At 38.4% G+C, this 14,704-nt stretch overlaps 1 protein-coding gene across 3 annotated transcripts in view; it reads left to right on the forward strand.

Moving 5' to 3' along the window:
• Positions 1–1,065: 1,065 nt before the first annotated feature.
• Positions 1,066–14,704, forward strand: part of LOC126485124 (DNA repair protein RAD52 homolog) — a 67,912-nt gene continuing 54,273 nt past the window's right edge. The window contains exon 1 of one of the 3 annotated variants that reach the window (XM_050108761.1): positions 1,066–1,331. The gene's annotated coding sequence lies outside the window, so the exon portion shown is untranslated. The remainder of the gene's footprint in view (positions 1,332–14,704) is intronic. The other 2 variants (XM_050108760.1, XM_050108762.1) reach the window with 2 other exon arrangements.

Here is a 14,704-nt window from a genome sequence, read left to right on the forward strand (position 1 = left end):
GTATGGGTGGCTGGTGTAGCAGGGGTGGGGTTTGGGGTCGCGTCCATGGGGGTAGGTGGGTCACAGGGATCAGGCGTTTTCTTTGTAGAGATTGTGGGGGGAAGGGTCAATATTGGGGCGTTTGGAAGGTTTCGTGGACAGGACAGAGTGGAGAGGGGGCTGGGGGATGGGTTGCAGGGGGAGATGAAGGGGGGCAGTTCCCACCATGAGGGTGGATGATGCAGAGGGAGGGGGCGTGGGTGGCACAGAGACCGTGGACTGGCGAGCCGAAATCTGTGCTGGCTTGGAGCCTGTCGGAGGTGGTGCAGGGAGCGATGGGAAGCCTACAGATGGCGATGGTGCAACAGCGACAGGGGAGGGAGAGTTGGGGGTAGTTTGTTCAGGATGAAAGTAATACGAAAAACAGTACAGTATGTCTTCACTATGTCAATCATATAAAACGGCTACCAGCGTCGAAGAGTAAAATAGTAGGTCATAAACAAGTGTACAATAACCAAGCTGACAGAGGCAGTGAGATGTCATGCAGTACCTCATGTGCTACCAAATCAGTAGTTCGCTCCCTTGGAACCACCTTCACTCAAATCCAACACAGCTGGCGTAACATTTTGCCAGCTTTACATGCATTTCCAGTACATGAATTGTTCCTCGCCATAGCAAACGAAAGTAATATGAAAATACAATATAGTACGTCTTCTCTATGTCAATGACTGTGAATCCCAGCTACAACAAGTCTGCATCATATGTTTAACTTAGTCAAAATCGCGAAAACATACAGCACTAACAAAGCACGTTTTGCAGCTAACAACGCAAGTGTTATATCACTTGTCAAAACTTTCTTCATGGAAGCCCAAGAAAACTTGACAATGCCATGGTGTGACGTGACGGCTAATGTGAATACCGCCAATTGAATTGCACTGCAGTTTGCTGTTGTTTTGACGGGACGTGAGGTGATGTGAAGTAACGTGACGGTCTTCATTCAAATGTGGGATTCGCATCTGATCGTGACCACCGGCGGACGTTATCAGACATTAACTGACATGTTGTTTGTGGTGTGTTAGTGGCATGTCTTCGTTTAAGTGTTTTGATTTCATTTAGGCGGGGGATTCTAGTTGGAATTACGGTTATGTTGACTTCTAGTTGTATTATTATTTAGGTGGCGCCTTGAAGACCAGTATCCGTCCTAGGTACGGAAAACGTCCGTGGTACTGTACCTTCCACAAAAAATGTTACTGAAAAACAATCTCGTTTGTATTAAAATAGTGGTACCAAGCAAGTAATATTGCATCGTGAGTCGGCATTTAGAAAAAGTTTCTAGCTACGAATTTTTCCAGGTATTGTTGTTATGAAATACAATGTATATTTAAGTTCTAGCAGACAAACGTCTTTGCATTGCCATTCAGTATTGTTACGAATGTTGGCAAGTATGTTGTACTTCTATACATAGTGGTTTCACGCTGGCGGTTTAAGAACATACACTGTACAGATGTGTATCTTCGATTTTATGTAGAAAAGTGTAGTTTAAAATTGGAAATAAGACTGTAGGAAAAGTAATTAAGTTTAGAAATTTCAAGTGTGTTAAGATGTATTGAACATGGACCCCAGATTACGCTATAGGTCTTTGTGTTCCTACAACTTTCATTTTATATTTAAATTCATTGCCTTCGTCATCTCACAATCAAATTATCGCCTACCCGCTTAACATCATAGACTATGGCATAATCTTGACATCAGTCTGTTGTCACAACCAACATTTTGATGGGGGTCTGTTGTCATACTCAGACCTTCATATTAGGTACCTATTGTTTTCTAAAGAATACTATGAATGTATCTTCTTTGATGATAATACTATTGGACTTATGTGAATGGTGTGATGTAATATGTTATAAATAGTTAGGTCAACTGAAAGTAATGATACCACACATTAGATTTGTTCCATGACATAACGATGTCAATTCAATGCACCTCTCAACCTGACCCTCTCGAATTTCTTTCAAATTTGGTGCAATCAATGACCCAGTGAAGAGATGGAAAAATACCAATTTGCATATGTTATTACAACTGTGAAGAGCTGGCCGGTGTGGCCGTGCGGTTCAGTCTGGAACCGTGAGACCGCTACGGTCGCAGGTTCGAATCCTGCCTTGGGCATGGATGTGTGTGATGTCCTTAGGTTAGTTAGGTTTAAGTAGTTCTAAGTTCTAGGGGACTGATGACCTCAGCTGTTAAGTCCCATAGTGCTCAGAGCCATTTGAACCATTTTTTTGAACTGTGAAGAAAGTTACAGGTCTACTGAGCAAGGTGGCGCAGTGGTTAGACACTGGACCCGCATTTGGGAGGACAACGGTTCAATCCCGCAACCGGCCATCCTGATTTAGGTTTTCCGTGATTTCCCTAAATCACTCCAGGCAAATGCTGTGATGGTTACTCTGAAAGGGCACGGCCGACTTCCTTCCCCATCCTTCCCTAATCCGATGAGACCGATGACCTCGCTGTCTGGTCTCCTTCCCCAAAAACAACCCAAAGTTACAGGTTTGGAATTTGTGCTACATTTACATGCGCGTCTGTCACAACATAAATGACTGTAGTTCCGGTTAGAATTCAGTTACAGCAATGAAAATGGTACCATTGTAAAGCTATATTGATACGCCACACATCAGGTTTCTGAGAATTTTCATACTAACGGTCATTGACCTTGGGGGGATTCCATTGTCACGGGTGGGACAGTTGCACTATGTTTTTCATCAGTCAGATGCTGATATAACATAAAGTATAAATAGAAATAAAGTAAAAATTGACTGGTTGCCTTACAAATAATTGTTTTACCTTCGCTTTAAATCTGAATGTCAGAAGTTTACAAATTGAGCTGTTATTCATCTTTAAAACTTTGTCACGGGTGGGACAGCAAATAGACGTAGCATTGAATAACCACCAACATTTTAGAAGAATTCTGTGATTTATGCACTTATTTTCTTTTGAAAATATTGAATTCACATTAATAAAACAATTCTCTACATGACATAATATCAATAAATATTAGATTAGTAATACTTACTTACAATAATTGCAATCAAAGACTGTCACGGGTGGGACAAGGAATTGTCACGGGTGGGACTCATGTGAAGAACAATCTTTTTTTTTTTTTATTATTAAACTGATTTTATTATGTAAGTTAGCTATGAATCAGTAGGTAACATATACTTAGAAGGCACTTTAAGTTTTAATAACTTTGTAGAACATTTTTGTTGCTTATAAATAATATAAATTTTGGTATAGTATTAGTTTAAAGTTCTGAGTACTTAATTATTTCACTTGAAGAATGTACCACTTTGAAAAAATACACTTGACCTCTCACCCACTTTCGAAAATGTCTAAATTGCCGGGAAACTCATAATATAAGGTGTCCCTAAGATGTTTGACATTTGGATTCGGGAGAATAGCAAGAACTTCTTTAAACTCTATGTAGGGTACATCCTGCTCGTCAGCTTTAAATACCTTTGCTGAGTCCCCAACAGATCGCATACACATAATCTGTATTTCCCCATTGTCTTCTACACTTCAATGTGCAATTGCAGCATATCTGTATGTAGTGGATTTGGAACTCAACTAAAATAAATGTTCCTGGCATGATTTGTTCCACAGCTGGTTCTGAACCTGTAACTTCTTGGGAATTGGGTGTCAACAGGACATAAGGATATGATTCCTCATCACTCATCTCAGAATCTGTGTAGATTAGTGAATATATGTTGGGTGAAAGTGGGAAGACCTCCACTTTCTCTAAATCTGATTTTAGGAAAGTTCTACCTTATACTAGGTTACAGATATTGTAACCGTTGAAGTAATGCTTGCTGCGAATATCTTTTATTTTTTTAACAGCTTTCCAGCGGCTATCCAGAAGGTCTCTGTTTTCATCAATATGATATTTTGTCAGAAGAAGAAAGTTTATTCCAGAAACAGATGATTTGGCACAGTCTAAAAATTCCTGTACATTGCTGATGATGACTTTTCTTTGCTTAACTTTATTCCAAATAGCCCTTTTTGTTACAGCTCCAATGCCATCCATTGCACCTTTCCCATGTGATGTTGCAATGAAAAGCCATTCTCCAGACACTCCAAAGTCTTGCATCAAGTAGCAGAGGTTAGAAATGGTGAATTTGTTCTTAAATTGACCTGCACAACCATCAGAAAAAAATCGTATCGAGGTCAGATTGGGAAGCTCTTGTTTCAGCTTACTTATTATACTCTTCAAGCATGCATAAACTGAGTTCTTGTCGTGGCACAGTTCATCGCTCACAATTGCAAATGAGTGTAGCCCTGTTTTCCAAACACAAATAGTGACCACTGTTATCTGTGTATGACTCCAGTGGGCACTTTGTATCTCATCTTGTGCCAGTGCTACGTAGTTTTCTGCAAAATCTATTTGCAATATCACTTCATCATCACTAACTGATGCTTTCACAGTCTTGAAAGCTCCAGATTGCATCCTTTTGACAAAGAAGTGCTCCTTGAATGTTTTTAGTTGAGACTGAAGTTCAGAGAGAGCTTCACAAAGTGTTCCACTGGTAGTAGTCTGTTTAGGGTGACACTCATGTTCGGTCCATTTTCTCCAAGATACTATGTCACACAAATCAAACTTTCCATCTATTAATGTGTGTAAATTCATGATGCATTTCTTGCATTGACTTGTCATGCATATTTCACTTTCTACATCACAGCAAACAAGATTCACAAGGTGAGTGTGAGTAGCAGGGAAACTAGCTATTTCTTTGTGGATGGCTTCAATGATGAAGTTGAAGTTAGCATGATATCTGCACACACATACATTGTGAGGCATTTGATACGTTAGAACAACATTTTTAGGCCGCAACTTGTAGAATTTTAAAATCTTGATAGCAATATCTGGATTGTCTTGCTTAAAAAGAAAAAAATGCTTCCTTAACTGTCATATTCATGTGACATTTCTGCAAGCTAACTCTTTTCCCAGTTTCATGGTCTACAATAGACTTTACATCCTTTATACCAGGTGTCTGCCTGCTGATTTCATCATTTGTGAAAAAAATTTGTATTTTGAGCAGATTATCACCTGTAAGTTTACAAGATGTTTTCTTCACTACTGGGAAAATCTGCTTTACTACCTTTTTATGTAAGCTTTTACTTACAAGCTTTTTTATTACTGCTGATTTTTTTGAGGGGCTTGAAGGAAGCACCTTCTTTACCCGAGAAACAGCTTTGCCAAGGGACTGAGGACATTTATATGATCCTAACTGGGAAATACAGGTCTCAGACTGATCTTCAATTAATACGGATTTTAGTTTAAGTCTGTACTTTTTCTTTCAGCTTCCTTCTTTCGATATTCCAATAAAGATTTTTCACTGGAGGATACCTTCATCTTCATATTTTCCCTTCTTCTTTTATCCCGCTCTCTTTCTTTTTCTTTATGGACATTGTACTTGCTGGTATCTTTCTTCAGTTTTTCTCGAAGTTTTCTCATACGCTCTGCTGATGTTGTTTTCCCCATTTTCTGAATAAACAGTAAGTTTTTATTTAGTGTAAACCATCAAAGCACTTGTTATATCAACCAATTTAACTTAACAATAACAAGAAGTGTTAAATGGTTTAGATTTGAGTAACATCCAAAAAACTGTCACAGGTGGGACACAATTTCTTTTAACATTTATAAATGATCATTTACAACTTAGAAGGGGCCTTATGGTTCATTGGATGTTTTTATTTGTTTTTCTTACTTCTAACCTAAAATATATAGAATTACTATAATTGCTGAGTTAGAAGGTAAACTTTTTCATGTTTTTTGTCACGGGTGGGACACTAAATACATAGTAACTTTTGTGAATTAGCTGCATACTTAATAACTTACCTTTCTTTAAAAACTGAAGTTTGTCAGAAAGATAAGATTCTGCTCTTGAAATTTAACAATTAAAACATCAACAATCGCTGCAACCCAAATTTAAACAGCTGCCAACACAAAACGCATACCTTTTGTTTTCCATCCTTACCTGTAGAATCGCCAACTTTGTTTAACTATATTTCCTCAGCTAATTATGTAGTTTTTGTAATTTTTTCAGGACAGTAAAATTCAACTTTTGTAGATTCGAAAAACTATAACTTTGTTAAATTTGCCATTCTTTCAAAAAATAAGCCTCAGGCTCAGTTTGGCATGGAATGACCCCTTGACCTTTGACCTTGAATATTGCAAAACACCCCATCATCAATTTTTTTGAAAAAAAAAATTTAATTGCTCCAGTATGTTACTATAAATATTGTAAATATCAATATGACACTAAAGGCATCATGCACAAAAAAAATATTTTGTCAACTTAAGTACACCATCAACATGCAGTAAGCAGCTATGTATCCAGTTTGTTCTATAACACCAGCCAGTAGCAGTTACTTTATTCAGACCAGTGTCTTGAACAGCCAATGAGAGACACTTTGTTTTCAACCAAGCAACATTGGGCTGTTTTAGTGAACAGTCAATCAGAGAGACGCTTATTTCAACTAGTCACCATTGATCCACTGATCTCTGTATATTATGAAAATTTTGTTTTGCATGTTTTATGGCTGTGGCTTGATTAACAAAGTGCAATGCAAATGTGTCGTAAAGTAATGTTTAGTAACAAATGGATTTCAAGTCAAAATCATATTGTTGCAATCCATTTAGGGAAGAAGGTCACGCAAGGGTGCAGAAGAATTTAAGGAATGTTCCAGAGTGGATGATAAACAAATATCCTAATGTATTGTTAGTGAAGATGAAGTAGCATCAGACCTGGCACTCAATGCTTTAAAAGACAGCCTTCAGTATTTAGATGAATCTTATGTGAAGAAAAAGAGGCTTCAGAGTGAGAAAAAGTACCCAAAGCAAAAACAGAAAAGAATATCCTCTGTGTTAGAGCATACTTATGTGGCACAACCAGAAAAAGGAGAGTGAAAATGGAGAAAGTGAAATTATCATCCAGCTGAAAGATAAGTTTCACAATTCAGACCGTATGTGTGACAAAACACAAGTTCTAACTGTACATCCAATGAGTTGGAGTATAAGGAAAACTACGAAAGAATTTTCTGCTTCAGATTACATGTTACGGACAGCAAAACAGTTAGTAGCATAACATGGTATATTAGTGACACCAAATTCAATGTCAGTTAAGACATTATTTGAGAAAACCGTTCAGTGTGTGCATGATTTTTACTGTGATCATGACGTGTGCTGTATGATGCCAGGAAGAAAAGACTTTGTGTCTGTGAAAGAAAATAGAATTACAGTACATAAACAAAAGCAGCTGGTGTTGCACAACCGTAAGGAACTGTATGCATATTTCAAAGATAAATACCTAGATATAAATATTGGATTCTCCAAATTTTGTGAGTTGTGGCCAACACACTATGTTCTTGCCAATACCAGTGGAACCCATGCTGTTTGTGTGTCTTGCACCAGAATTTCAAGTTAATGATTGAAGGTTGTGAACTTAAAGCACTAATAAAGAGTGAAGAATACGCATTACCATCATACAAGCACTGTGTAGTATTTGTTACATGTAATCCTGCACTACCAGCATGTTTCTTAAGTTCATGTCCCTATTGTCCAGGCGTGACAAGACTGATTATGGCGGTCTGTTTGATAAGAACTGCATTGATGAAATTGCATGTAAGTATTGGTTAACTACAGGCAGGGTAGTCAACAGATGATTTCATTGAGGAGTTTGCATCGATGTTACAGCAGCTCCTACCACACTCATTTATCTCCAAGCAGCAGTCACATTTCTGTAGAATCACTAAAGATGATATCTCTCTCTCTTTCTCTCTCTTTTTCTCTCTTTCTCTCTCTCCTTTTTTTTCAGAAAATTACTCCTTCACCATTCAGAATGAGGTACGATTCCTCTGGAATAATTCACAGGCGGGTCATTCCATGTCAGTTCAACCAGGGGCTCCAGCTCATAGTCTCATATTTAACTGAAATTCAGTACACTAATTCTACTATGTGTGGAACACTCGTGTACAAAGTATTAGTTTCCCCTGCCAATTAGTTCCAGAATTATGACTTGTGAAAGGAGGTGGCGTGGCCCGGAAATTGCAACCCACATCTGGATATCTATCTTCAGACCCAACTTCAGGTCTTAATAACTTTGGAACTATTCTACACATTTCAGTGAAATTTGTACAGCCCAGTAACATCCACTTAGAGAACACATTCCATGAATCAAAACACCAACAACATATTTCTGAGAAAAAATAAAAAATTCCAAAATGTGATTTAAAAAATGCAAATCGTTAAAAGGTACAGATTGTAGGTGCCCTCTATGCCAAATATAATTCTTTCAAAAAAGGTATAATTTTTTTTGTGGTAAGCTTAATGTGGCCTAAACAGGCACAGAACTCATCATGCCCATATCAGCCACAAAAACTGAGTTACATGCACACAAAAATACAAAAATTTGAAAAATTACCCGAAAAACATGGATTTTCGAAGTGTGGTAGCACAAAAGGGACAAGTGGTATCCAAGCCAAATTTCACACGCTGCATTAGTAGACCATAATGATATGTACTTGTGGTCTTCAGTCCTGAGACTGGTTTAATGCAGCTCTCCATCCTACTCTATCCTGTGCAAGCTTCTTCATCTCCGAGTACCTACTGCAGGCTACATTCTTCTGCATCTGCTTAGTGTATTCATCTCTTGGTCTCCCTCTACGATTTTTACCCTCCACGCTGCCCTCCAATACTAAATTGGTGATCCCTCGATGTCTCAGAACATGTCCTACCAACTGATCCCTTCATCTAGTCAAGTTGTGCCACAAGCTCCTCTTCTCCCCAATTCTATTCAATACCACCTCATTAGTTATGTGATCTACTCATCTAATCTTCAGCATTCTTCTGTAGCACCACATTTCGAAAGCTTCTGTTCTCTACTTGTCTAAACTATTTATCGTCCACGTTTCACTTCCATACATGGCTACACTCCATACAAATACTTTAAGAAACGACTTTCTGACACTTAAATCTATACTCGATGTTAACAAATTTTTCTTCTTCAGAATCGCTTTCCTTGCCATTGCCAGTCTACATTTTATATCCTATCTACTTCGGCCATCATCAGTTATTTTGCTCCCCAAATAGCAAAACTCCTTTACTACTTTAAGTGTTCATTTCCTAATCTAATTCCCTCAGCATCACCCGACTTAATTCGACTACATTCCATTATCCTCGTTTTGCTTTTGTTGATGTTCATCTTATACCCTCCTTTCAAGACACTGTCCATTCCGTTCAACTGCTCTTCAAGGTCCTTTGCTGTCTCTGACAGAATGACAATGTCATCGGCGAACCTCAAAGTTTTTATTTCTTCTCCATGGATTTTAATACCTACTCCGAACTTTTCTTTTGTTTCCTTTACTGCTTGCTCAATATACAGATTGAATAACGTCGGGGGGAGGCTACAACCGTGTCTCACTCCCTTCCCAACTACTGCTTTCCTTTCATGCCCCTCGACTCTTATAACTGCCATCTGGTTTCTGCATAAATTGTAAATAGCCTTTTGCTCCCTGTATTTTACCCCTGCCACTTTCAGAATTTGTTTTTTCATTCGTCTGTAAAGAATTCGCGTTGGTATTTTGCAGCTGTGACTTATTAAACTGATAGTTCGGTAATTTTCACATCTCAACACCTGCTTTCTTTGGGATTGGAATTATTATATTCTTCTTGAAGTCTGAGGGTATTTCGCCGGTCACATACATCTTGCTCACCAGATGGTAGAGTTTTGTCAGGACTGGCTCTCCCAAGGCTGTCAGTAGTTCTAATGGAATGTTGTCTATCCCAGGGGCCTTGTTTCAACTCAGGTCTTTCAGTGCTCTGTCAAACTCTTCACGCAGTATCATATCTCCCATTTCATCTTCATCTACATCCTCTTCCATTTCCAAAATATTGTCCTCAAGTATATTGCCCTTGTATAGACCCTCTATATACTCCTTCCACATTTCTGCTTTTCCTTCTTTGCTGAGAACTGGATTTCCATCAAAGCTCTTGATATTCATACAAGTGGTTCTCTTTTCTCCAAAGGTCTCTTTAATTTTCCTGTAGGCAGTATCTATCTAACCCTAGTGAGATAAGCCTCTACATCCTTGCATTCGTCCTCTAGCCATCCCTGCTTATCCATTTTGCACTTCCTGTCGATATCACTTTTGAGACATTTGTATTCCTTTTTGCCTGCTTCATTTACTGCATTTTTATATTTTCTCCTTTCATCAATGAAATTCAATATTTCTTCTGTTACCAAAGGGTTTCTACTAGCCCATGTCTTTTTACCTATTTGATCCTCTGCTGCTTTCACTATTTCATCCCTCAAAGCTACCCATTCTTCTTCTGCTGTATTTCTTTCCCCAATTCCTGTCTATTGCTCCCTTATGCTCTCCCTGAAACTCTGTACAACCACTGGTTTAGTCAGTTTATCCAGGTACCATCTCCTTAAATTACCACCTTTTTGCAGTTTCTTCAGTTTTAATCTACAGTTCATAACCAATAGATTTTGGCCAGAGTCCACATCTGCCCCTGGAAATGTCTTACAATTTAAAACCTGGTTTCAAAATCTCTGTCTTACCATTATATAGTCTATCTGTTACCTTTTAGTATCTCCAGGGTTCTTCCACGTATACAACCATCTTTCATGATTCTTGAACCAAGTGTTAGCTATGATTAAGTTATGCTCAGTGCAAAATTCTACCAGGCGGCTTCCTCTTTCATTTCTTAGCCCCAATCCATATTCACCTACTATGTTTCCTTCTTTCCCTTTTCCTACTCTCGAATTCCAGTCACCCATGACTATTAAATTTTCGTCTCCCTTCACTACCTGAATAATTTCTTTTATCTCATCATACATTTCATCAATTTCTTCGTCTTCTGCAGAACTAGTTGGCATATAAACTTGTACTACTGTAGTAGGCATGGGCTTCGTGTCTATCTTGGCCACAATAATGCGTTCACTATGCTGTTTGTAGTAGCTTACCCGTACTCCTATTTTTTTATTCATTATTAAACCTACTCCTGCATTACCCCTATTTGATTTTGTATGTATAACCCTGTATTCACCTGACCAAAAGTCTTGTTCCTCCTGCCACCGAACTTCACTATTTCCCACTATATCTAACTTTAACCTATCCATTTCCCTTTTTAAATTTTCTAACCTACCTGCCCGATTAAGGGATCTGACATTCCACGCTCCGATCCATAGAACGCCAGTTTTTTTTCTCCTGATAACGACATTCTCCTGAGTAGTCCCCGCCCGGAGATCCGAATGGGGGACTATTTTACCTCCGGAATATTTTACCCAAGAGGACGCCATCATCATTAACCATGCAGTAAAGCTGCATGCCCTCGGGAAAAATTACGGCTGTAGTTTCCCCTTGCTTTCAACTGTTCACAGTACCAGCACAGCGAGGCTGTTTTGGTTAGTGTTACAAGGCGAGATCAGTCAATCATCCAGACTGTTGCCCCTGCAACTACTGAAAAGGTTGCTGCCCCTCTTCAGGAACCACACTTTTGTCTGGCCTCTCAACAGACACCTACGGTACAGCTATCTGTATCGTTGAGGCACGCAAGCCTCTCCACTAATGGCAAGGTCCATGGTTCATGGGGGGGAGCATAATGATATATATCTCAAAATTTCAGCATGTTATTGCAAGACATTTGTGTACAATGGAAGTTGACAGATGTATTTGGTGATGTGGCCATTGTTCCACAACACAATTTTGTAAAAACATATTGTAAACTGTTCTGCCTCTTCTTATCCTCTCCCACAACTGTTTAATCACTAAGCAACAACATATGGACAGATTAACACAACCTATCATTAATGTTTACTGCACCTTAACTGTTAAAAACCAGTTGATTGTGCTTCGAACAGAAGTTCTCCCACACTTTAGCTACTGTACTCTGTACATTGAGTGGCAAATTGTACTGTCTTCCTGACACTGTGGTAGGAACTGGAACTGTCATACGAATATGATCAAAAGGAATCCAACACCTGTCTGCCAAACGTGGCCAATGAAATGATCTTGCTGGTCCTGCTGGTGCCATGAAGTTCGCAATTACATCACCTTCTGCTTCACAGCACTCTGCAACACATCCTACGTACCATTTGTCATCATAAACAGCAATAACATAGCCAACTGGTTGTATGTTGCTGCTTTTGCTTCTGAATCCTGAGTCAGACACACTGTGAAGACACATGTTGCGCACGCACCTATAGTTATAACGAGACAATCTGCTCATCTGCACATTGTCAGAGTCCGCTGGAGAGAAGTGATGATGGCTCCTTGTGCCTGCAACAGTTTTAACGTGTTCTAGTCTGTTTTTTGGCAACTCTTCAACTGATTTCACCTCATCTTTTGAAACATAGAATGATTGTATGTCAGAGATATTTTTCTGTATCCAGAAAAATAATTGAAGAGATGTTAGAATGTGACCACCTGTAGTGTGCTGCAGACTAGCTCGTGATGCCATGCGCTTAATGGTAGCACCAATACCATCATATACATTTTTACCATGACTTGTTACCAAAAAATTCCATTCTGCGTGACTCTGAAAATCATGGTAGTGCATGCATAAATTTTTGAGATTTTTACAGTTTTTGTACTGACTAGCTGCTCCATCACTGAAGTATTTTGGAAAATGTGTGTGAGACAGCTTGTTTTTCACATATGCCATTACAGTGCGAATGTGGGCATGAACTGCAATGCCATCATGAATTAAACTGTCACTAAAAACGCACAGGTTCGTGACAGAGACTTCACCTGATTCACCTCTATAGTAAATCGCAAATGGCTGGAGAGTTACTTGACTGTTGTCCCAATGATATCCTTGAATGGCATCTTGAACTATAAATTCATAATTTTCAGAAAAGTCTAGTATTACTATAATTTAATCTTGTTTCAAATTATCCTTACAAAACTGGAGATAAGCCGATTGTGCTGTTGCTGTGAAGCTGTGTGTGGTCAGTTTATCCGTTTTTTGACAACACATTTCAACAAAATCTTCCACTGTACTTTGCTTTGTTTCAAGACTTGTGCGATCCATGTGTGTCCATTGTTTATAAGAAACAAGTTCATCGTCATCCATAAGGAGTTCACCGTACAGTTTGTCATTCATGTGTTCTGCAAGATTTGCCTTACCAAGACACTTTTCACACCTGTGTATCATGCACTGGTAGGAACTGATGTCACGCACTAGGAGCTTCATTGCACCTTTGTAATCCAGACCAGAATCCTTTATAGCAGCAAACATCAGCTTAGCATTTTGATGGGTCTCACATACACAAACATTGTGTGCCCCTTGCACATACAGGCACAACCCATTTTGGCAGAAGATTGAAAAAAGATGATAAACCTACTTTGGTATTAGGATACTTTTCCTTGAATTCTACATATAGTTCTGATATGTTGCCTACAACAGTCTTTTTTGCATCTGTACACGTACATTTCCCATTTTCACCGTTACATAGTCTTTTTTTCCAGGCATTATTCGGCTGTAGTCATTATTTTTATAAAACTCTGACACTAGCACCTTTATTTCTGAACTCAATTGCTTACCCTGAGCCTGCTGAAGTTGTGGAAGCACTCCTTGGGTTGCTTTTATTTTCCTAGCTTGCTTTACCGTATATGTAGAAACATTGAATTCCTTTGCAGTGTAGTGTAACGGAACATATTAAAGGCTTTACTTTAATGAAGTATGTGATACCCTCCAAATTCAACCAGTTTAACGAGTATTTATGATTATAGAAGAGTTATTGTGTATGTTAACAATGATTGCACAACATGTCTCCATAAACAGTCAACCCATTAAATTATACTGAATAACTGACCCACACAAAAGTTAATATCACTTGATCACTGATACAGCAAATGTCATCATGTAAAAACACTAAGTTTATCTTAAATAATTAATATGAAGTACGAAAAATAGTAGCCAACTTAGGTATTTTGGATCTCCTTAAATAAAAATCACCCAGTGAAACCTATTTGTTCACTAGGAGCGTCTTCACTCAGTATTCACGTAATCAATCCTATTTTAGACGAAAACCAATGTAATTCTTAATAATTCATGTTACTTACTTATTTATGCAAATTAGAGAAGTCAATTGACAAACTTCCAAAAAATGGCCTTTTTGTAACAGAGAATTATTCTGTCAAGTCAACAAATCTGTCTGTCATTTTCATAACATGTTAAATTATGTCACTCGATGCAAATTAATAACTTATCTGCACAAATTATGATAACAGATGTACATGTGACTTATAAACTATATCTCTTTTTAGTAGTTCTTTGACAATGTTATAAATACAAGCAGCAAGAAGGGTCGGGGAGGTAGTCGGAATGTCACTTTGGTAAAGTGTGTTTGTGTGTTATTGTTTGAGTTGGATAAACAATGCAAAGATCATGTAATGGAAGTACTACTTTGTGTTGTGTCATGGTCTTTGGTGGACAGTGGAATTAAGATGGCCACCAGAGTAATAAATATTTGAAGGTTACATATTTGTTGGTTTTGCTCGTTCTTTATCATCAAAAGCACATAAAAAACACGGGACCTCATGTTTTTAACCCTAGACAACCAGATTTAGAGCCAGCATCGAGACACAGCAGCGATCCTGCAAGCAGCAGCGATTACTAAAACGCATTTTAATGGCGCCAACCAAACATCAAGTGCTAACAAGC

This window comes from Schistocerca serialis, chromosome 6 (assembly GCF_023864345.2).
Source record: "Schistocerca serialis cubense isolate TAMUIC-IGC-003099 chromosome 6, iqSchSeri2.2, whole genome shotgun sequence".
NCBI classification, from domain to species: domain Eukaryota; kingdom Metazoa; phylum Arthropoda; class Insecta; order Orthoptera; family Acrididae; genus Schistocerca; species Schistocerca serialis.